Source organism: Mirounga leonina, unplaced genomic scaffold (genome assembly GCF_011800145.1).
Source record: "Mirounga leonina isolate KUSES-001 unplaced genomic scaffold, KU_Mleo_1.0 Mir_357, whole genome shotgun sequence".
Taxonomy (NCBI): Eukaryota; Metazoa; Chordata; class Mammalia; order Carnivora; family Phocidae; genus Mirounga; species Mirounga leonina.
Genome location: NW_023270702.1, coordinates 777,615 through 789,867, shown reverse-complemented (window position 1 = coordinate 789,867; position 12,253 = coordinate 777,615). Strand labels below are relative to the sequence as shown.

The 12,253-nt window shown below is 35.6% G+C and overlaps 1 protein-coding gene across 1 annotated transcript in view; it reads left to right on the top strand.

Moving 5' to 3' along the window:
- EMCN (endomucin) overlaps positions 1-5,874 on the top strand; it is a 95,870-nt gene extending 89,996 nt beyond the window's left edge. The window contains exon 12 of the mRNA XM_035030161.1: positions 4,444-5,874. The gene's annotated coding sequence lies outside the window, so the exon portion shown is untranslated. The remainder of the gene's footprint in view (positions 1-4,443) is intronic.
- Positions 5,875-12,253: the final 6,379 nt, after the last annotated feature.

Below are 12,253 nucleotides of genomic sequence, written 5' to 3'. Positions count from 1 at the left end.
GAAATCCAATGGAAAAGATAGGAACTCTATTATGTCATGACTTAAAATGTCCAAATATAAAAAAAAAATTATCATAAAGAAAATTATGAAACAAAAAACAAATTGAGAAAATGTTTGGCATAAATATAAGACCACTTAACTAATATCTTAAATATACCAAAGACATTTATACATATTAGGAAGCAGAAAAATGAACAAAGGCCAGGAACAGGCAATTCATAGAGGAGGAAATAGAAATGGTAATATAAAATTACAGAAGAGTTACTATAATAATAAAAAAATGTGAATTAAGATCAAAAAAATTATAACCTTCAATTTACTTAAACTTTTTTTTCCTAATTTTTAAAAGTTATACTGGTGAAGCAAATAATATCATATGCTGCATTTTAAAGTATAAATTAGATTAATCTTTCTGAAGAACATTTTGGTAGTATTTTCACCAAAGGACTTAAAATATTCACATTTGTCACCTAGTAACTTCACTTTTAGGAAACTTTCATAAGGACATTATTTGAAGTGTGATTAAACGTTAATATACAAAGAATAGTAGCGAACATTTAGAAACAATTTACATGTCTAATGGTATGGAAATTTCAAGTAAATTATGCTTCATCCTATCACTGACATTATATAACTTAGCAAAAGTAATTCTCAAGACAATTTTTAATTACATGCAAACATGTCCAAGGTATATGTTAAATGGGGGAGGGGACAATTTTAAAACTGAACAGAAAGCATTTGATTGGTCCACAACCAATTCTGTGCTATAGGAAAGGAGAGAGCTACTGTAACCTGCTTGCTCCCTCACCAGCAGGCTCTCTCTCCATTCTGTTCCAAGCCTCCTGACAGTTTAAGAAGCAAAGGGAGCGGGTGCTTGGGTGGCTCAGTCGGTTAAGCATCTGCCTTTGGCTCAGGTCATGATCCCAGGGTCCTGGGCTCAAGTCCCGCATCGAGTCCTGCATCGGCCTCCCTGCTCTGCGGGGAGCCTGCTGCTCCCTCTTTTGCTCCACCCTGCTTGTGCTTTCTCTCTCTCTCTCTTCCTTTCTCTCTCTCTCTGAAATAATTAAATAAAATCTTAAAAAAAAAAAAAAAGCAAAGGGAGTTTCAGATCAAGAACCAATAGTCTGGATAGACCAGTGGCTTAGATGAAAATCTCATCCCACAGACCCTCAGAAGTATGGAACGTTACCCATTTTCAGTTTTCTCCCAGATACAATTCACTCAACTTCTGTCATTTCTCAATGGTGCCATGATAACTTAAAAGCATTTTTGTGAACTTCCAGAAGAGTTTAACATGTTTTTCAATTATTTTTCTTACATTTTAAGAAAAAACAGCAGGGGCTAAAAAAAGAAAACATCATGGAAGAGATCTATTTTCTCATCCTTGTTATGGCCCTAAACTAAATTCTTAATAATGCTTTGCACTGGGCCCCACATCTGTAAAACTTACGACAGGAAGATCTTCTCTTTTAAGACCATTTTGCTTCTTTGCTTATAAAGTGTTGTCAGTGTTAAAGAATCTATTATGATACTTTATTATAAAAATGATCATTTATTCTTTACAAACATCACAAATTTATAAAATTTTAAAGTTGTGAAACATTCAGTAACCATAAAGTCATGCACTATCATTATTGAAGACAATACACTAAGTTTAGAGAGATTATAACATTGGAAAGGAAGCAAATACTGATATTGGTACTTTCAAATCGAAACTTCCAACTAATGAAAAAAAATCATTAATGAAGCAAATGCCATCTCTTGAAAAAAGATTATCAATGTGGAGTATACTCTGATGAAAATGTCACTTTGTTCCCATATTACTTGCTGATCCTTGAAAAAAATAATCAATATAGTATTAATCATGAGCATTAGCCTACTCACATAAATCCAGGTGTTTACCTAGATGGTCTGTGCTACAAACTCTTGACTTCACCTGGGAACTCACCTACAAAAGAGTCTGGGTCAGTTGAACAAAAAGTGACAGAGATCCTGCTCTTTGCCAAGTATGAGACCAAGTATAAACAGGGACATGACATGTTGCTGTCCACAGGGGGCTTATAGAAGTGAAGAGAAATACACATAAGGAAGATAATTTTACTTTAATATGGTAAATAATAAAATAGTGGTATATAAAGTTAGACATGGTACCTTGAATTTAATGGCTAATTGCTTAGAAAAGATGGCATTTGAGCTGAGACTTGTAAGATAAGAAACTGCATGTATATGAAAGAAATCAGAAACAATTGGTGGGCCTAGGGCTGTGCTATGCACATCTGCTGCTCAGTCAGTGAACTGTTAATACTGTTCTACGGTGAGATTAAGTATAGAAACTGAATACAAGCCTTTAAAAATCATAGCAATCTGATATTGTTGCAACATTCTATTCATGTTATTGTATTTTCTTAAATATCATTTTGCAGCTGATTAGAAATTAAAAAAAATCTAGTCCTCACCATTCATAGTTTGAGATGCACTGGCCTAGAGGATACAGTTCAATGTCAGAAAGGCTAGAAAATGGGGCTGAAGCAGTAGAGGGCACAAGATCATGGGAGGTCTTGTTTTCCATGGTAAATCATCAAGGGCTGCAGAAAACGAGAATAAAATACTTTTTCTAAGTAGAATAAAATGAGATTCCTTTCCCCTTCATTAATGTCATGCAGACATTTACTCATTTTGGGAGACACCCGGTCCTGCAAACTTTGATGTAAAATATCCAGGAAATCAGTTCCAAATTTGAGAGAGGGTCTGTTCTGCATGATCATTGAGCTCCTTCTAGAGCTACACCATGCCCTAGCATAAACTGGACCATTTGTCAGTTGCAGATACTCTGGGAGGACATCAGAAATACTCTGTTCTATGATCCTTTCCATAGACTAAACTTGACATGGATCCTGTGGCCACTCCCTGATCTCTAAACCACTCCCCACCATGGCAGCCAGGGTCCAGCTTTACCCCACGCAAAGCAGAAGTGTGACTAACCATCCCTACCAAAGTCCCTGCCTCCACCAACCATTCCATAAAAGAGCAGGGTGCAGGTCTCCACCCCTGGGACCAGGCCCACCCCACCCAGACTCTTGGGAACTGCCAGTCCTACCATCAACAGCAGGGCAACATCTTACCCCTGTCAGGTCTGGCCACTTCCCCTTTTCCACTTAGGCACAGAAGCCTCCATCTCCTGCTCCTTGTGGGGTCAACAGAGAAAGTTGTTTCTGCACTGCAAAGAAGAAAACCCCAAAGTCATAAAACAAAGCCCTGGCTCTCCTTCTCTCCTTCTTGTGAAGGAGAAGTAGAGATTTGTCTGTTCATGCTTTCCCCTCATAAGCACACAGCAGCAAAGCATAAAAGTTGCCAATAAATGTCTTCATTATTCACATTATCACCCCAAACAACAGACTTTGAACTGTGTCCCATTAATGATAGGGTAGAGTTAAGGACTTTAATCAGAAGAGGAATATGATGAGATTTGTGCTGAAGACACATCACTGAGTGTTTAATAAAGATTAATTCAAGAGGAGTAGGACTGGAAGCAGAGAAGTTAAAAAAACTGTTGCAATATTCCCTAAGTAAAGCACACATGCTTCACCAGTTCTGCAGGTACAGTAGAGATGGTGATGAAGAGGCAGAATGGAATAAAGAAATGTCTGGAATGTAAACTTCTCCAGAGGTCACGATTGATTGAATGTGTGCATTGGGGAATGAGGAAGATTAGGAGTATAGATATGTCCACATTTCCAGCATGAGCGCCTAGGTGGACCATGGAGGTTACAGCAAAGATTAGAATTGTGCGGTGAGAAGGAACAGGTTTGGCAGGCAGTACACATGTTCCAAGACCCACAGTGGATGCCTAAAACCATGGATAGTACTAAACCCTGTACATACTATGATTTTTCCTATACACACATACCTATGATAAGGTTTAATTTACAAATAAGGCACAGTAAGAGATTAACAACAATAACTAATACCAAAATAAAACAGTTATAAAAATAAATTGTAATAAAAGTTATGTGAATGTGGTTTTTCTCCCTCTCCAAATATCTTATTGTACTGTCCTCACCCTTCTTATGATGATGTGAGGTGATAAAATGCCTGCTTGATGAGATGAAGGTGACTGAGGTAGGTGTCGTGACATAGCCTCGGGCTACTATTGACCTTCTGATCAATAGGTTAGCAGGGGGATCATCTGCTTCCAGTCCAAGGTTGACTGCAAGTAGCTGAAATAAGGAGAAACAAAACCACGAATGGGGGTTGGGGTGGGGCCACTGTAGTGTGTTTTCCTTTGGGACATGTTGAGTTTGAAGTGCTTGTGAAATGGTCAAGTGATTCTACTGGGTGGAAGAAATTCAGCAAGTTCCTAACATTTCTGAACAAGAAATGGCCCCTCCAGCATCTCTACTTCTTCACTTTCTTGGAATCTGAACTTTTTTTCCCCCCCTACAGGCTTAATCTTCAGCTTCTATGCTCCAGAGATAGGAAGGGAGACTCGATTTATGGACTCAGTCCCGATTCCAGTTCTGCTCTCCAGTCTATGCCAGTTGCCTGTCCCAATAAAGTGATGTTCAGATGACATGCAATAATTTCTTAGAATCTAAAAGAAGCCTGGGCCTCTCCTGTCATTTGAGACATGAAAAAGCACATTACTACATTTTTTAGGAACATCCTTAGGAGATCGAGTTTTAGGAAGGACATTTGTGAGCAGCTAACTTGACAGCCCAGGCAGGTGGGTTCATGACGACATGATCTTCCCTTGAGTTTAAAGTTTCCAGAGCCGACAGTTCCTATCCATGGAGACTTCCCTATTTTCTTGGTGTTCTTATATGACCTGATGTTTGTATTTATTGTTTTGTACTATGTTAATGCAGGGACAATTTGCAAGTGTATTATTAAATATTAGGTAGAAATCATGCCATGCGTCTTTGTACATAAAGATATTTTATTCATATTTTCATGTGTTACTCTTAATAAATAATTACTATATTCCACTCACTAAAAATATCATAATGTGACTGTGAAAATGGCAATGATATTGTCTTTGCATAATTATGAATATTTGGGGGCTGATTATCTGAATATGAGAGCTCACTAATGAAAGGCGTCTGTAATAAGTGAGAAAGGAACAAAGGATTCACAAATCAGACTCCATGAAAAGGAAGTCAGTTTACCATTTCTCTGGTCTTTCTATTTGTAATTCACACTATGTGACAAGGATGTAAGGGCATTTATGACACTCTCTACTGCATTCATTAAGATGACAACAGGATTGAGATTTTTCATAATCCATTTGGTTGACAGTGTCTGTGCATTTTTAATTTTTTTCTAGAAATGCAATGATTTGTTCTAGCCATCATCATCAAATCTCCAGTTTGTAGAAACCAACACTTCATAAATAGATAATTGTGATATGATTTCTCAGTGTATCACTTTCCTAAAAATACCATACGATCATAGCTGCCATTCCCTCAGGAGCAAATTCTTCTGTTGAAAGCTGACTGATCAACCTTGACCACTTCTTGGGTACAATGGATCAAAATGTCATGTTGGTTGAAGTTCTATGGAAAGCCTTGGAACTAAAGCCGCAGTGGCAGACAGCTCTTCAACTTCATGATTACCTAAGCTGCTTTCAATGCTGAATTATCTTAGTGACGTGAGTGCAGTGTAGTAGAGACAGAATGACGTATTTAAAACTGCTTTTTAAAATGTCATTTTTTGCAGTGTATTTCAAAACTTCCAGCTTTAAGAATTATATAAATAAGCATCTTGGTTTTAGCTTCTTGATATCTGGACTATTTCTAATCAAGGACACCCAAGCAAGCATGTCTATATTACTGAATGGTGTCTCTGTGTTTTTTTGAGAAGAGAGATGGGGGATATGGGGACAGAAAAAAAGCAAGCAAGAAGGTAGAGAACAAAGCAAGGATATCCAATACATACACTTCCCTTGAAAGATGCTTTGCCTATGATCAACTCCAACCTACAAGTCTTTAAATGGGAATAGCAAAGGCTGGAGGAGGCCAACCATGGAGCATTTGTCTCCAGAAGGAAAATATTCCAATACCCCTAGAATGCTGTACTGAGCTCCTCAACAGAAGCCTTGTTACACAGGATGTATTGCAAAGAAACAAACTTTTCTGCAGTTTAAATTACTGCAAGTGATATGTTATTCTGGCTTGTAGAAAAACCATTTACGTGACTTTTCATAAGTATTATTCGAAGAGAGTTTACAAGGATCAGAAGAAGGAAAGCTTTTTAATGGTCATAAAAGAATGAAATTCGTTCTAGTTCAAGAATTTTCCATAAAGAAGATGCTTTATACTAACAAATATAGCATTAAATCTTTAAAACAGTCAAAGTGAAAAGAGGATTGAAGACTTGGCGGAGATACTAGTGGCATCTTGTAGCACCAATCTCTTTTGTAGATAATGTCTGCATTTTGATAAATCAACTTAAAACTTCTGTTGAAGTAGGGTATTTTGTTTTCAATCCAAAATTATCATTAATCAGATTTTTTTAATTATCTGATTTAGATGATCTATTTTTTATGCCTGACTTATTATAATCTTTTTATTCTGATATACAGCTCAAATGTCACTGCAACAATAGAAAGGCTGTACTTAGACCAAAGCTAAACCTTTTTATGTATTTATTCTGCATGACAATATGAATATAATTTAAGTCTATCAATAGTCAAAACATAAACAAGAGCTAATTAACTGGCACTGTTGTCATCTGAGAATAAGCAGATGTTGTTGGCCGACACAGTGGCTGTGATTAGCCAGCAGAGAAAGACTTCTAAATTCCCCTTGCTAAGCTGAAATATTCCATTACACATCTGACAAATCTGTGTCTTATTTCTTGTCTACCTGCCATCATGAGGATCAACTTAGGACATGGACGAACCTTCAACAATGAACGTGCTAGCTTTCCCTGATTTTTCTCTGTTGAGCCCTACTTGTGATTATTCAAGATTTTATGGGGTTTTAAAAAGAAAACTGGATATGTCCTTTAAAAGTTATGTTTTGGATGACACCTAGTCTCAAAACTATGAAACTGTTAATTATTACCTATATTCAAGATATCCATCATTGTGGTTAATTAAATAATAGTTATCCTGAGCTAAGAATTTATGATGGATTATCCACAGATCTTTCCTTAAAAATTTCCCCACCAACACAAACTAGATTTCTCATGTTTCATTAAATGAGTATACTTTGTCCTTGCTTCAAGGCGATTTGTCTGGTGGGTGGACCTGAATATATCTTCCGGTCTGGGTACTTTTTAAAAGAAAAACAGTTTTGATAAATAATGGAAAAACATCTATCATGCCTACCAATGTTACATTCCTGAACTTGAAGTCAGAATTCTACTGAAGTGATCATGGACAATATCATTAGTTGCCTAACACCATATCCAACATTCACTACATGCCAGGCATTATGTTAAACACTTCACATTCATCATCTCAGTTAATTGTCACAATAATGGTAAGAAATAATTTCTAATATTATATTACTTTTTTCTTATTGTTGTTATCATCATAAGCATAAACATAAGCATATCCATTTTAAAGATAGGAAGCCAAGACAGAAAGTTACATAATTTACCCAGGTTGTACAACTAGTTAACAGCAAAAATTTAGATTTCAACCTAAATCCCAAATCCTTGTTCCTCATCACTATACTACTTAAGTCTTTCTAATCTAAGTTTATTTATCTAAAAAAAGGGGTGAAAGCATTATACTCCTGGCCATAGTTAAAAACGGGGACCAGATTTATCATCCCCCTATAAACAATTAAAAAACTAAACTACCGTTTCAGACAATGAACAAAAGGCAGAACTGGACCATGATCCATTAGAAGAGAGAAACAAAATTGTGAGCCCTATGAAGGCCTGACTTTGACACATTTCAGACCAGCTGCATAGAGCAGGACCATTAAGTAGAACCTGAGAATCACACTGGGTTGAGGAGACATAGATTGGAGCAAGGGGACTACAATAGCTGGAATTCATGGAGCAGAGTACCAGACAGGAAGGAGCTACATAAAGACCTCCAAAAATCTGCATATAGGTGACTTTTTATCTGTTGATAATGGGATATTAAACTGTGCATATGCTTAGGGTAAAACTTCATGAAACCAGGCAAAAAAGAGCTGTAGCTGAAAATTCCTAGACATCATACAGGGCAGAAAGACATTCAGGGTCTGACAAGCTATATTGGAAAATCCTCACTGATCACCTTGATTGATGATCCCACAAGAGTCACACTTTAGTAGTTGTGCTAAAATACCCCTAGAGTAAAGGTGACTCTAGATAAACCCTAGAACAGCCTAAAAATAAACCCTAAAAGAATGAAAAAACCCAACATATTTAAAGACTTCCCAGGACAAGGTCTGACAATCTTTGATAAAGACAACAAAATACAGCAAAGCAACACATCAACAACATAAAGTTCCAAATAGTCATTATCCAATCTAAAATGATATAGATGCCCACAGAATGGGAGAAGATATTTGCAAATGACATTACAGATAAAGGGCTGATATCCAAGATATATAAAGAACTTCCCAAAGTCAACAGTCAAAAAAACAAGTAACCTGGTCAAAAAATGGGCAGAAGACATGAACAGACACTTCTCCAAAGAAGACATACAAATGGCCAACAGACACATGAAAGGATGCTCAACATCACTAGCCATCAGGGAAATACAAATCAAAACCACAATAAGATACAACCTTATACCAATTAGAATGGCAAAAATTAACAAAACAGGAAACAACAAATGTTGGTGAGGATATGGAGAAAGGGGAACCCTCTTACACTGTTGGTGGGAATGCAGGCTGGTACAGCCACTCTGGAAAACAGTATGAAATTTCCTCAAGATGTTAAAAATAGAGCTCCCCTATGACCCAGCAATTGCACTACTAGGTATTTATCCCAAAGATACAGATGTAGTGAAAAGAAGGGGCACATGCACCCCAATGTTCATAGCGGCAATATCCACCATAGCCAAACTGTGGAAGGAGCCGAGATACCCTTCAACAGATGAACAGATAAAGAAGATGTGGTACATATATAAAATGGAATATTATTCAGCCATCAGAAAGGATGAATACCCACCATTTGCATCGACATGGATGGAACTGGAGGGGATTATGCTAAGTGAAGTCAGTCAAGCAGAGAAAGACAATTATCATATGGTTTCACTCATATGTGGAACATAAACAATAGCACAGAGGACCATAGGGAAAGGGAGGGAAATCTGAAGGAGGAGAAATCAGAGAGGGAGATGAACCATGAGAGACTATGGACCCCGGGAAAAAAACTGAGGGTTTCAGAGGGGTGAGGGGGAGGGGGTAACAGGGTGATGGGTATTAAGGAAGGCAAGTGTTGAGATGAGCAATAGGTATTATATGTAACTAATGAATCACTGAACACTACATCAAAAACTAATGATGTACTATACACTGGCTAACTGAACATAATATAAATAAATAAATAAAATTAATAAAATTTAAAAAATAAAATGATATAGATGCCCCCAAAGAAGTAAACTGTGAACTATAATCATGAGAAAAATCACTTGATAAAGAGGGATTCATAAATGATAAAAAGGATGGATACTTCACAGCTAATTCCAGTAGGCTAGTATTATCCTGATAAGAAAACCAGCCAAAGACATTACAATGAAGAAAAAAAAAAAAAAAAAACCCTATGGGTCAATAGCCCTCATGAACATAAATACCAAAAATAACCCAAACTATTAACTAAATATTAGCAACTAAAATTCAGCAATATAAAAAATGTCAAGTGAAATTTATCCTAGGAATCCAAGGTTATCTGACATTTGAAAATCAGTCATTGTAATTCAACATACTAGCAGAATAAAGGAAAAAAATCCATATGCTTACCTCAATAGATACAGAAAAAGCATTTGATAAAATTCAATATTCACTTATCATAAAATATCTCATCAAATTAGGATTAAAAGAGAACTTCCTCAATCTGATAAAGCACATTTATGAAAACCTACAGCTAATTCATATAAGTGGTGAAAATAAATGCTTTTCTCTAAAATTAAGAACTAAACATATTCTCTCTTATCACTTTTATTCAACATTGTTCTGGGCTGGAGGGGGGTGGGGGTTAGGTCCTAGCCAATGTAATAATGCTAGAAATAAAAACATATATAGACTGGAAAGAAAGATGACAGAGTCTGCATAAATCCTATGAAACCCACAAAAAAACTCCTAGGATTAATAAACAGATTTGTGATGCTTATGGAATGTAAGATTAATAAACAGAATCAACTGATTTATTTAGTAACAAAAAAAAAAGAAAGTTGAAAAGATATACCATTTACAACAAATATAAAGTTCTTAGGGATAAATTTTACAAAATATGTGCACTCCTTATACATTTAAAACTGTTAAACTTCTGAGAGAAATTAAAGAACACCAGATCATAGATTAACCTACCCAATATTAAGATGTCATTTCTATTTAAATTGATTGATGACTTTATCAAAATTCCATTCTAAATCCAGTTTTCATTTTTTATAGAAATTGATGGTAATTCAAAAGTTCATATGAAAATAAAATGAACTTAGAATTGCTAATTTTTTTTTTTTTTTTTTTTTTTAAGAATAAGCTTGGGCTACTTATACTCCTGGATTGGAAGACTTACTCTAAAGCTACGGTAATCAAAACAGTTTGTACTGACCTAAGGATAGAATTTAATTAATAGAACAAAATAGATATTGCAGAAATAAGTAAATATGTGATATTTCCCTATACACACACGCATATATATCAAATGATTTTTGACAAGGGTGCCATATTAATTCAATGGAGAAAGGAATGGTTCTGGAACAATAGTTAACTCATGTGCATAAAAAAGGTCAACACTTACCTCATACTACACACATACCAACTTAAAATGTGTCATAAATTTAAACACTAAATCCACATCTATAACTTTTGCTTTCTATAGAGTCAGTAAAGGTTCCCTAAATAGGACACCAAAGGGCAAAATTAAAAGCAAAATAAGTTGAACTTTATCAAAACTAAAAATTCTGCTCTTGAAATAAGCACTAATAAACTGAAAATGCAAGCTAAAGAATAGAAAAATATATTGGAATTACACGTCTGATAAATGGCTTATATCTAGAATACGTAAGGAACTCAAAAAACTTAAAAATAAGTCCATCCACTAAAAGCAGGAAAAATATTTAAAAAGACAATTCACAAAAGAAGATATACGATTTTCCAATAAGCACATGGAAAGAAACTCAATATCATTTAGTCATCAAGAAAATGCAAATTTAAAATTACAATGAGATACCACTACATATCCACAGGAAAGGCTAAAATTATTAAGGCCAATAATACCAGGTGTTGGAGGGAATATGGAGGAACTAGAACTCTCATATACTGCCAGTGGGAATGTAAAATAATACACCATTTGGAAAACAACGTAGCAGATTCTTCTTGAAAAAAAAAGTTTCAAAAGTTAAATGCATACTTCTCATATGACTCACTATTCCACTTTTATGTATTTATCCAAGAGAAATGAAAACACATGTCCTGGCTATACAAAGACCTATAACCAAAGGCTCATTTCAGCTCTTTTCATAATAGCCAAAACTATACACAATAAACAAATTGTGGTAGAGTCATACAATGGATTACCATGCAGCAGTCAAATGGAACAGACTGCTGATACACCCAAAAAACGGATGAATCTCAAAAACATTATGCATCATGTGGTAAAAAAGAAGCCAGGGATAGTGGTGTGCATACTTTATGACTCCATTTCTATGAAACACTAGAAAGGAAATCAGATCAGTGTCTGTCTTGAGCCAGGGATAAAGGGGAGTGGTGTGCCAGGGAATAAGCACAGGCAATATTTTTGAGACGATAGAAGTTTCTGTAGTTTGATCATGGCGTGGGTTAGAAGGTATACTTATTTGCCCAAACTCAAGCTGTACACTTAAAATAGGAATTATTTTAGGTATAAAATATGCCTTAATAAAAGTGACTTCTAAAAAGATTTTATAAAGTTTTTAATTTTTTTTTCTTTCTTAAACGTTTACTTTGAGACATGTTGGAAAAATTCTACAAGTACACATGGAAAAATAAGACATGATCACAGTTAAAAGTGAAGACAATCTAACCAGAAAGCTTTAATGCCTGTCAGCTACTGTTGAAGCTAAAGTTTTGAGTCTAACATGATCCAGGGCTGAAAGGAATGGTAA